We start from the raw sequence: 12707 nt of genomic DNA on the forward strand, positions 1-12707 counted from the left end.
ATAAGCTTGTCAGAGAGGTTCCAAGTCAGAAGGTTCCTGAACATACGATGCAAAAATCCTCAATAAAAATACTGGCAAACCCGGATTCAACGTAACATCAAAAGCTTATCCACCATGATCAAGTGGGCTTCATCCCTGGGATGCAAGGCTGGATTTCAACATTAGCAAATCAATAAGCATAATCTAGCATATAAACAGAACCAAAGACAAGAACCACATGGTTATCTCAATAGATGCAGAAAAAGGCTTTTGACAAAATTCAACAGCCCTTCATGCTAAAAAGCGCTCAATAAATTAGGGGTATTGATGGAGCATTACCTCAAATAATAAAGAGCTATTGTGACAAACCCGGCAATATCCTTTGAATAGGCAAAACTGGAAAATTCCTTTTGAACACTGGCACCAAGGAGAGATGCCCTCTCACCACTCCTATTCAACATAGTGTTTGCAGGATTCTGGCTAGACAATTAGGCAAGAGAAAGAAATCAGGGTATTCAGTTAGGAAGAAGAAGTCAAATTGTCCTGTTTGCAGATTGACATGATTGTATGTTAGAAAACCCCATTGTCTCATTACAAAATCTCCTTAAATGATAAGCAACTTCAGCAAAGTCTCTGGATACAAAATTAATGTTGCAAAATCTAAAGCATTCTTATACACCAGTAACAGACAAACAGAGAGCCAAATCATGAATGAACTTTCATTCTGGTGCTTCAAAGATAAAATACCTAGAATCCAACTTACAAGGGATATAAAAAGGACCTCTTCAGAGAACTACAAATCCACTGCTCCTCAAAATAAAGAGGACACAAACAAATGGAAAGAACATACCATGCTCATGGATAGGAAGAATCAATATCATTAGTAAGCCATACTGCCCAGGTAATTTATAGATTCAATGCCATCCCATCAAGCTACAATGAGTTTCTTCACAGAATTGAAAAAGCTGCTTTAAAGTTCATATGGAACCAAAAGAGCCGCATCTCAAGACAATCCTAGATCAAAGAACAAAGCTGGAGGCATCGCAGCTACCTGACTTCAAAACTATGCTACAAGGCTACAGTAGCCAAAAACAGCATGGTACTGGTACAAAACAGAATATAGACCAATGGAACAGAACAGAGTCCTCAGAAATAATACCACACATCTACAGCCATCTGATCTTTGACAAACCTAGAAGGAAACAAGAAATGGGGAAAAGGATTCCTATTTAATAAATGAGTGCTGGGAGAATTGGCTGACCATAAGTAGAAAGCTGAAAATGGATCCTTTCCTTACTCCTTATCTGAAAATTAATTCAAGATTGGATTAAGACTTAAAATGTGAACCTAATACCATAAAAATCCTAGAGGAAAACCTAGGTAGTACATTCCAGGACATAGGCATGAGGCAAAGACTTCTGTCTAAAACACCAAAAACAACAGCGACAAAAGCCAAAATTGACAAATGGGATCTCATTAAACTAAGAGCTTCTGCACAGCAAAAGAAAGTACCATCAGAGTGAACAGGCAACCTACAGAATGGGAGAACATTTTTGCAATCTACTCATCTGACAAAGGCTAATATCAGAACCTACAAAGAACTCAAACAAATTTACAAGAAAAACAAACAACCCCACACATCAAAAATTGGGCAAAGGATATGAATAGACATTTCTCAAAGAAGACATTCATACAGCCAACAAACACATGAAAAATGCTCATCATCACTGGCCATCAGAAACGCAAATCAAAACCACAATGAGATACCATCTGCACACCAGTTAAATTAGCGATCATTAAAAGTCAGAGGAAACAACCTTGGTGCTGGAAGGTCTATATTAGATAGGAACACTTTTTGCACTGTTGGTAGGATTGTAAACTAGTTCAACCATTATGGAAACAGTATGGGGCGATTCCTCAAGGATCTAGAACTAGATGTGCCATTAGCCAACCATCCCATTACTGGGTATATACCCAAAGTTATAAATTATGCTGCTCTAAAGACACATGCACGTATGTTTATTGCAGCACTATTCATCAACAAGACAGAATCCAACCCAAATGTCCATCAGTGACAGATTGGATTAAGAAAATGTAACATATACCATGGAATATACTATGCAGCCATCAAAAGGATGAGTTTGTGTCCTTTGTAGGGACATGGATGCCAGCTGGAATCCATCATTCTTATAAACCTTGCAAGAACAGAAAACCAAACACACATGTTCTCACTCATAGGTGGGAACTGAACAATGAGATCTTGGACATGGAAGGGAACATCACACACGGGGCCTATCATGGGGAAGGGGGAGGGGAGGAGGGATTGCGTGGGAGTTATACCTGATGTAAATGACGAGTTGATAGGTGCAGCACACCAACAAAGGCACAAGTATGCATATGCAACAAACCTGCCGTTATGCACATGTGCCTACAACCCCACAATATAATAATAATAAATAATTAAAAAGATTATCACTAACTCATATACCATAAAGTGAATCTCTTAAAAAAAAAAAAAAAAAAAAAAGAAGTATTCTGCTTTTATCTTCTTTTTTAAATTTGCAAGTTTATTACAAAGGATACAGATGAAGTGATGCATAGGGTAAGGGGTGAGTGACATTTCTATGTCTTCCCTGGGTGCTCCCCCTCTCCAGGAACCCTCATGTGGTCACCTAGCCAAGCTCTTGCTTCTATCTTCTCAATTTCCTTTATTTTTTGGTAGAATTCACCAGTGAACACATCTGAGCCTGCTGCTTTCTATTGTGCAAGGTCATTAATTATTGACTCAATGTTTTTGATAGGTATAGGCTGGTTCAGATTGTCTATCTCTCCTTGTTTGAGTTTTGGCAAATATTGTCTTTCAAAGTGTTCTTCCAATTCATCTAGGTTATCAAATTTGTGGACCCAGAATTGTTCAGAATATTTCTTGATTACCCTTTTGACGTCTCTGGGCTCTCTGGTGTCCCCTTTTTCATTTTTGATATTAGCATTTTGTTTCCTCTCTCTTTTTTCTTAGTGATATAGTTTGAATATTTGTCCTCATCCAAATTTCATGTTGAGATGTAATCCCCAGCGTTGGAGGTGGGGCCTGATTGGAGGTGTGTGGGTCATGAGGGTGGATTCCTCATGGCTTGGTGCTGTCCACAAGACAGTGAGTGAGTTCTCATGATATCCGGTTATTTAAAAGTGTGTGGCACCTCCTCCACTTCTCTTGCTTCTGCTTTTGCCTTGTGATGTGCCAGCTATCCCTTCCCCTTCTGCCATGACTAAGAGCTCACTAAGGCCTCGGCAGAAGCCAAGCAGATGCCAGTGACATTGTTGTACAGCCTGCAGAACCATGAGCCAATTAAACCTCTTTTCTTTATAAATTACCTAGTCGCAGGTAATTATTTGTAGTAATGCAAGAATGGCCTAATACAGTTAGCATGGCTAGATAATTACCAATATTACTGATCTTTTCAAAGAACCAGCTTTTAGCTTCATTTTTTCTACTGATTTCATATTTTCAATTAATTTTTGCTATAATTTTTATCTTTCTCTGATTTTAATTTGGTCTTCTTTTTCTCATTTCCTAAGATGAAGTCTTATAAGATTAATTTTTGGATCTTTTTTCTTTACTAATATATGCATTCAATGCTATAAATTTCCCTTTAAGCACCTTCGTTGCATCCCATTAAGTTTGATAACTTGTGTTTTTGTTTTCATTTAGTTGAAAATATTTTAAAATTTATCTTGAGAGTTACTTTTCGACCCATGTTTTATTTCGAAGAATGTTCTTTAATCTCCAAGTATTTGGGGATTCTCCAGCTATCTTTCTGCTATTGATTTCTAGTTTAATTCCACTGTGGTCTGAGGGCAGACATTGTATGTTTTTTATTCTTTTAAATGTGTTATGGTGTGTTTTATGGCCAAGAATGTGACCTATCTTGCAGAATGTTCTATGTGAGATTAAGAAAAATGTGTATTCTGCTGTTACTGGATGAGACAGTCTATAGATGTCCACTATATCCAGTTGATTGATGGTGTTGTTGAATTCCGCTATAGTCTGACTTTCTGCCTGTGGAATGTGTCCACATCTGTTAAAGAAATGATGAAGTCTCCAACTATCATGGTGGATTCATCTATTTCTTCTTGTCATCCTATCAGTTTTTGTCTCCCGTATTTTGATGCCGTTTTTAAGTGTATTCACATTAAGAATTGTTATGTCTTGGCCGGGCATTGTGGCTCACACCTGTAATCCCAGCACTTTGGGAGGCTGAGGTGGGTGGATCACATGAGGTCAGGAGTTCGAGACCAGCCTGGCTAACATGGTGAAACCCCATCTCTACTAAAAATATGAAAATTAGGCAGGCGTGGTGGTGGGCATCTGTAGTCCCAGCTACTCAGGAGGTTGAGGCAGGAGAATGGCACGAACCCAGGAGGTGGAGCTTGCAGTGAGCCGAGATTGCGCCACTGCACTCCAGTCTGGGCAACAGTGCCTTCCACCATGATTGTAAGATTCCTTAAAAAAAAAAAAAAAGAATTATGTCTTGTTGGAGAATTTATCCCTGTATCATTATGTAATGTCATTGTTTATCCTTGGTGACTTTTCTTGCTCTGGTCTGCTCTGTCTGAACTTATTGTAGCTACCCTACCTTTGTAAAATTAGTGTTACCATGGTATATCTTTCCCTATCCATCTACTTTTAATCTATATATTTATATTTAATTTTTTTTTTCTTTTGTAAAAAATAATTGGGTCTTATCTTTTGATTCACTTGGACAATGTCTGTCTTTTAATTGGTGCATTTAGACCATGGGCTTTCAAAGTGATTACTGATATAGTTGGATTAATATCTTCCATATTCGTTACTGTTTTTCACTTTTTTCAGATGGAGTTTTGCTTTGTTATCCAGGCTGGAGCACAGTAGTGTGGTCTCGGCTCACTGCAGCCTTTGCCTTCCAGGTTCAAGTGATTCTCCTGCCTCACCTGAGTAGCTGGGATTACAGGAGTGTACCACCAAACCTAACTTTTATATTTTTAGTAGAGATGGGGTTTTACCATGTTGGCCAGGCTGGTCTCAAACTCCTGTCCTCACGTGATCCTCTGGCTCCAGCCTTCCAAAGTGCTGGGATTACAGGTATGAGCCACTGCTCCCAGTTCATATTTGTTACTGTTTTCTACTTGTCCCCTCTTAATCTATTGGTATTACTTTAAAACAATACCTGAGGCTGGGTAATTTATAAAGGGGTTTATTTGGCTCACAAGTTTGCAGGTTGTACAAGAAGCATCATGCCAACATCTGCTTCTGACTAGGGCTTCAGGAAACTTCCAATCATGGTGGAAGGGGAAGTGGAGCTGGCATCATATGGCAAGAAAGGGAGCAAGTGAGAGAGGGATGTCACGTTGTCTTAAACAATCAGCTCTCACATGAATTAGAGATCTGAGAATTCACTTATTACTACAGGAATAGAACCAAGCCATTTATAAGCGATCTGCCTCCATGACCCAAATACCTCCCACAACGCCCCACCTCCAACATTGGGAATCAAATTTCAACATGACATTTGAAGGAAATGAATATCCAAACTATATCATCACCCTTATTCTTTGTTCCTATTTTTTGTCCTCCACATTTTCTGCCCTTTGTGATTTTCATGGAGCATTTTAAAAGACTCCATCTTCTTTCCTTTCTTAGCATATCAGTTATATTTATTTTATTTATTTATTTTTGAGATGGAGTCTCACTCTATTGCCCAGGCTGGAGTGTGGTGGCACTAACTCAGCTCACTGCAACCTCCGCCTCCTGGGTTCAAGTGATTCTCCTGCCTCAGCCTCCCGAGTAGCTGGGATTACAGGCATGTGCCACCATGCCTGGCTAATTTTCATATTTTTAGTAGAGACAGGGTATTACCATGTTGGTCAGGGTGGTCTCAAACTCCTGACCTCGTGATCTGCCCACCTCAGCCTCCCAAAGTGCTGGGATTATAGGTGTGAGCCACCGTGCCCAACAGTTATATATTTTTTTAAACTTGTTTTAGTGGGTGTCCTAGAGTTTGCAATATACATTTAAAACAAGTTCAAGTTATCTTTCAAATAACACTATACCACTTCATGGGTAGTGTGAATACATTGTAATAACAAAATAATACTCATTTCTCCATCCTATCCTTGTGTCATTGCTTTCATTCATTTCAGTTATATATAGCCATACACATACATAATCAAATATATTATTACTATCTTGAACAAACTGTTATCTGTCAGATCCATTAAGAACTAAAAAAAGAATATATATTAGTTGGTTATCACACTGCCATAAAGAAATACCTAAAACTGGGCAATATATAAAGCAAAGAGGTTTAATTGGCTCACGGTTCCACAGGCTGTACAGGAAGCATGGCAGTATCTGCTCAGTTTCTGGGGAGGCCTCAGGAATCTTACAATCATGGTGGAAGGCGAATGGGAAGCCAATTCTTCACATGGCCAGAGCAGGAGGAAGTGTTGGCAGGTGTGGGAGCATTGGGGAGTGAGGTGTCACACACTATTAAATGACCAGATTTCATGAGAGCTCACTATTGCAATGACAGCACCAAGGGGGCAAAGATGTTAAGCTATGAGAAACCACTCATGATCCAATTGCCTCCCACCAGGCCTCACCTCCAGCATTGGGGATAACATTTCAACATGAGATTTTGGTGGGAACACAGATTCAAACCATGTCAGAATGTTTTTATTTTTATCTTCATTTATTCCTTCTCCATTGCTATTCTTTTCTTTACATAGATCCAAATTTCTGAACGATATTATTTTCCTTCTCTCTAAACAAATTTTTTTTAACATTTCTTCCAAAGCAGTCTACTAGAAACAAACTCCCTCAACTTTTTTTTTTTTTTCCTTTTGAAGGATAATTTTACATGTTGTAGAATTCTAGCTTGTTTGGTTTTTCTCTCAATACTTTAAATATTTCACTCTACTTTTTTTGCTTGCATGGTTTCTGAGGAAAAACCAGGTGTAATTCTTATCTTTGATCCTCTATAGATACGGTGGGTTTTATTTCACTGACTTCTTTCCAAATTTTTTATCTATCTTTGATTTTTTTGTAGTTTGAATACATTGTGCTTGGGTGTGGGTGTTTTTTACATTTATTCTGCTTAGTGTTCTCTCAGCTTTCTGGACTTGTGGTTTGCTGTCTGACATTAATTTAGGGGTAATTTTGTCTTTATTGTTTCGAATATTTCTTTTGTTTCTTTCTCTTTTTCTTCTTTTGGTTATTCCCATTACACATGTTGCACCTTTTGTAGTTGAGCCACAGCTCTTGTATATTCTGTTCCGGGTGGGTTTTTTTCAGTCTTTTCTGTTTTTCAGTTTGGGTAGTTTCTATTGAGATAGCTTCATGTTCAGAGACTTTTTTCTTCAGTTGTGTCCCATCTACTAATAAGACCATCAAAGGCATTCTTCATTTCTGCTACGGTGCTTTTGATCTCTACCATCTTTTTTGGTTCCTTATTAAATTATCTATTTCTCTGCTAACATTACCTATTGGTCTTTTCATGCTATCTACTTTATGTATTAAAGCTCTTAGTAAATTAATCATAGTTATTTTAAATTCATGGTCTAATACCAACAGCTCCACCATATCTTGAATTTGGCTCTGATGTGTGTACTATCTCTTCAAACTGTGTTTTTCCTTTTAGTGTACCTTGAATTTTTTTTTTTTTTTTGATAACTGGACATAATGTACTCGGTTAAAGAAACTGCCATGATGTTCCTTTAGTAATGTGATGGTAAGGTGTATGTATAGGTGGGGGAGCTTTCTGCAGTCCTATGATTAGGTCTCAGTCTTTTAGTGAGCCTGTGCCTCTGGATCATGAACTTCACAAGTGCTTCTCAGTTCTTTACCCCTATACTCCCCCCCAACATGTTAGGTAGGATAGGATAGCTAGTGTGGGCTGGATTTGGGTATTTCCCTTCTCATATGTGGAAGTCTAGAGGGAATGGAGTTGGGTATTTCCCTTCCCCCAGGTCAGTTATGCTCTGATAAAACCCCAGCAGGCTAGGTTACGCTCAGCTACTTTCTTCTGAGGATAGCTATTGTTAAGAAGAGCAGAATGTTCTGGCACATTTCAAAATGGTTTCTTTTCCCCTCCCCATGCTGGAAGCACTGGGTGATTTTTCTCTGATATTCACCGTGTGAACCTGATAGAACTCCAGGAGTTAAAACACACAAAAAATATGGGTTCCACCCACCATGACTAGGTCCCCCTGAAGTTTTTAACTCTCAGATTTGCCCACACAGAACTTCTAGCAATTCATCATTTAACAGTTTAGGTTTTCCTACCCCAGCACTGGTTCCTGTAGAGGTCTCAGCTCATGGTTTTCTGCTCTGGTAAGTTATAATTCTCTGTGTTTTCTGTTTGTTTTGTTGTTTAGTTTTATTTGTCCAGCTCAAAATGTCAATTTTTTTCTTTTCTTTTAATTCTGTAATTCTTTGTATCTACCTGTCTGTCTCTCCAGTTCGGGAGATGCGGTTTGCCCCATAACCTCACTTTTCCAAAAAATATATGAAGAGTTAAGTATTTTCAAGTTTGTTTAGCTTTTTACTCGTTATTAGGATGGAATGGTGAATTTTAAGTCTTACATGCTGGATCAAAAACCAGAAGTCTGAATGAGTTTTGGAGGATGAAAAGGGATTCCTATACATTTGCACTGTTCAACGTGATGGCCACTTAGTCACATGTACCTACTGAAATTTAAACTAAGTAAAATTTAAAACTCAGTTCTTCAGTCTCATTAGCTACATTTTGAGTATTCAATAGCTACATGTCATTAGTGTCTACAATATCAGAAAACACCTAAGAGCATTTTTATCATTGGAGAAAGTTATATTGAACAGTGCAGCTCTATACTCTTGCTACTCAAATTGCAGTCTAACAACCAGCAGTATCCTATCACCAGTTGGTGGGTTGTCTGTTTTTGTTTTTGTCTTGAGACAAGGTGGTGCTCTGTCACCCAGGCTGGAGTGCAGTGGTGCAATCACAGCTCACGGCATCCTCAACCTCCCAAGCTCAAGTAATCTTCCCAGCTCAGCCTCCTGAATAGCTGGGACTACAGGTCATGCCACCATACCAGGCTAATTTTGTATTTTTAGTAGAGGTGGGGTTTCTCTATGTTGCCCAGGCTGGTCTTGAACTCAGGAGCTCAAGCTATCTGCCCACCTCAGCCTCCCAAAATGCTGAGATTACAGGCATGAGTCACCGTGCCCTGTACAGTTGGTTTGTTAATAGGCAGAGTAGGGCCAGGCATAGTGGCTCACGCCTGTAATCCCAGTACTTTGGGAGGCCGAAGCTGGCAGATCATGAGGTCAGGAGATCGAGACCATCCTGGCTAACACGGTGAAATCCCGTCTCTACTAAAAATACAAAAAAATTAGCCGAGCGTTGTGGCGGGCGCCTGTAGTCCCAACTACTCGGGAGGCTGAGGCAGGAGAATGGCATGAACCCGGGAGGCAGAGTTTGCAGTGAGCTGTGATTGCACCACTGCACTCCAGCCTGGGCGATAGAGCGAGACACTGTCTCACAAAAATAAATCAATAAAAAATAAAAAAAAAAAATTGCCAGAGTCTCCAGCCCTATCCAGGACCTAATGAATCAGAATCTGCTTTTAATAAGATTCTCTAGTGATTCCTATGCACATTTAGGTTTGAGAAGCATTGCTGTAGTGGTTGTGGGACTTGGATAAGTCAGATGGGTGTGGTTCTTGGATGGAGGGACTCAGAGAATAAAACTGTACTCTGAGGTAACAGTGGGTACAATGACAGCGCATGAAAATGCATGCATGGCCAGAGCTGGTAGGCCGAGGCAGATTACAAAAGGTTCTGTAGCACTTTGGATTGTGCCTTGTGGGAAGCCCCTGATCAATTTAACATAGGAATGCCTGACAAGATCTGGGTTTGAGGAAGACAGCCTAGTGGTAATATGAAGGACCTGAAGGGTAACTTGGAAGTCAGGGGAGCAGACAGAAAGCTCTGATACAAACCTAGATAAAGAATGAGGCTTTCTTGGCTGCAGGCATCTCAGAGAGGAGAGGGAGAGAGAGAGAGAGAGAGACTCCACGGGGACTTGGTGACTGACTGGACATGTGGAATAGAGAGAAGGACGAAGTGAGAGTTGAACTTGGATGAGTGATAAATGGAGCTGCTTTATCCAAATCAGGAATCCAGGAGAATAAGCAGATTTTATGGGAAGGTACTGAGGTTGGCCTAGACATGTTAAGTTTGAAATATCTCTGAGACATTTGTTCGCCAGTTTCCCTACCTGCCAAATGACAGTAATGACAGTATCCACCTCCACGGTGTTGGTGTATTAATAATCAACTGATACAGTGTATGTGAATATACTGTATTAATGTTTAAGTGTCACATATGTGTTACTAGCATGACTCTTCCATGTATTTGTAATCTGAAGGAGGGAGGCAGAAGAAAGGCTGAAGATATTGTCTGCATTTGCATAAAGGCAGTGTCATGTATCAATTTCATTAAGACAGGAAGTGCTGAAGGAAAATGCAGAAGAGAATGAAAGATGTGGATAGTCAAGTAAGAAATACAACAAATCATCAATTGGAAATACACCCCAGCTGCTTCTAAGCATAGTAAATTGTCAAAGCTTTCCATCAAGTTGAAGAAGACAGTCACAGTAAGACTTTGGAGAAAACACATATTGAAAAATTCAACTGAACAATTAGTAGAAGCATTTCCTGTATATTAGAAACCCTGTCCAGAATCACATCTGCCTTGAAACATATATGGCACTTATTACAAAAGAACTGTTACATTTCGATGTTCATCTACAGACAAATTTAAGGTTAAAATGTAATATACTCTTAAAGGTGACTGCTAGTTCAAACTTATCATTAGGCATATGGCTTCCTAACTCTTGATTATGTGTTTGGAAAATTGCTAAGAAGTTTTCCATCTGATTGATCAGATGGTATCTGAGTGTGAAATGTAACTCTTTGATGCATGCTTTTCTTCTGGAATTTGTAGATAGTGCAGGATACTTACATTTATTTTGCTTTTGTGAAGTAAGCAAATAACCTGACTTTAAACCTCTGTAAGGCTATTCAACTAAATTCCATATATATCTATTGAAGATATATTACAGCAAGGCAGTGTGGTAGGGCCTGTCTCTTCCCTCAGGTTGCTGATAATTTCATGGCAGAGACACCTGTAAATAAGTCCTTAGGCAAGTGAGTGCTCACAGAATTATAAACAGGTTTGGGTAGTTCGGGGAGAGAAGTGAGGAAGAACAATAGCTGCCATCAGATATCATATATTTGAAGTTTGATGACTTTCTTTCAAGAATAAAGTTCCTGACACTTAGTTTAGCTAGTTCTGGCCACGTTATCTGCAGCTCCTTCCATCAAGAGGCAGAGTCTATTTGCCTGTCCCTTGGATTTGGAGAGGCCCTCGCAATTTGCTTTGATCTGTAGAATTTGGCGTATATGACCTTGTGTGACTCCCAAGGCTAGGCCTTAAGAAATTTTACAGCTTCTGCCTGCTGTTTTCTGGATGTTACCCACAGACCAAAAACATAGCCTACTGCAGGATGAGAGGCCACATGGAGCTGACAGCAGACGAATGAGTGAGGCCACCTTGGAGTTTCAGCTCAGCTGATTCTCCAGTTCAGGGAGCGGCAAACTACAGCCTGTAGGCCATAGCCTGCTTTTGAGCTTTGGGTTTTTAATAGCTTATAAAAAATAAATAAGACATAAATAAGAAGAATAGTGACAGAGACAAACTCTAAAATATTTACTATCTGATCCTGTTTTACAGAAAATTTGGCCAACCCCTGCTACAGCTGAATGTATCTGTATGAATGAGTCCAATCAAAACCAGAGAGGAACCACATAACCAACCTTCAGAATTATGAGAAATACTAAATTGACATTTTTGCAAGCAACTATATTTTGGAAGAGTTTGCTCTGCAGCAATAGATGACTCAAGCACAAGCTGATAAATGCTACACAAAGAAAAAGGAGACTGCTTCAAAGGAAATAATCTCGTAAGGTTTTGGACCTTTTTGTCTCACCTCATTTAGGAGAATTTCTTACCCCAATCTGTTGTCTATGGCTCTGCTTTGCATTCCAGGGAGGTTTTGGCAGCTATGAGCACATATACCTGCTGGTTACTCAAAGGACATTCAAAACATTTTAAAATCAGTATTGAAATACAACTTTTCTAAAATTTTAAGAAACAGAATTTGTAAAATATAATATTAATGCCCTAAAGCATTCTTCCAAATAAGAGGTCTATTTTTTCAGTATATTAATCTATCTGCAGTGAAACCTGTCTGGTTTTGTTATTAATGGACCTCCTTGACTTAGTGAGGTGAACTGTCAGCCCAGGTGGGGTGAAGAATGGTTGTGATAAAGGCGTGCAGCAGGGCAGCAATCACTTTACCCTCTGCAAAGGACACAGCTACCGGCCAAGGCTGGAACCAGGAAAACAATCTCAACCATAATTTAGATCTGATTATTATAATTTAGATCTGATTATTTATGCAGTGCCAACTAAGTCCTTGACTTACACTGCTACTATCTATACTTACTTTTGTTGCACACCCATTTTGATCTCTATATTCACCCTTATTATTTTCAGAGAACCTTCAAACTATCATAAGTAATTTTGCAGAAAAAGGCTATAAGGAAGAAGCAGTCAGGCCAAAGAATAAACAAAAAGAAATGGTGGG

At 39.2% G+C, this 12707-nt stretch overlaps 1 protein-coding gene across 6 annotated transcripts in view; it reads right to left on the reverse strand.

The window, feature by feature from the left end:
• NMD3 (NMD3 ribosome export adaptor) overlaps positions 1 to 12707 on the reverse strand; it is a 182379-nt gene that overhangs the window by 168520 nt on the left and 1152 nt on the right. The gene's annotated exons all lie outside the window — the stretch shown is intronic.

The sequence above is a fragment of the Papio anubis genome, chromosome 2 (assembly GCF_008728515.1).
Source record: "Papio anubis isolate 15944 chromosome 2, Panubis1.0, whole genome shotgun sequence".
NCBI lineage: Eukaryota > Metazoa > Chordata > Mammalia > Primates > Cercopithecidae > Papio > Papio anubis.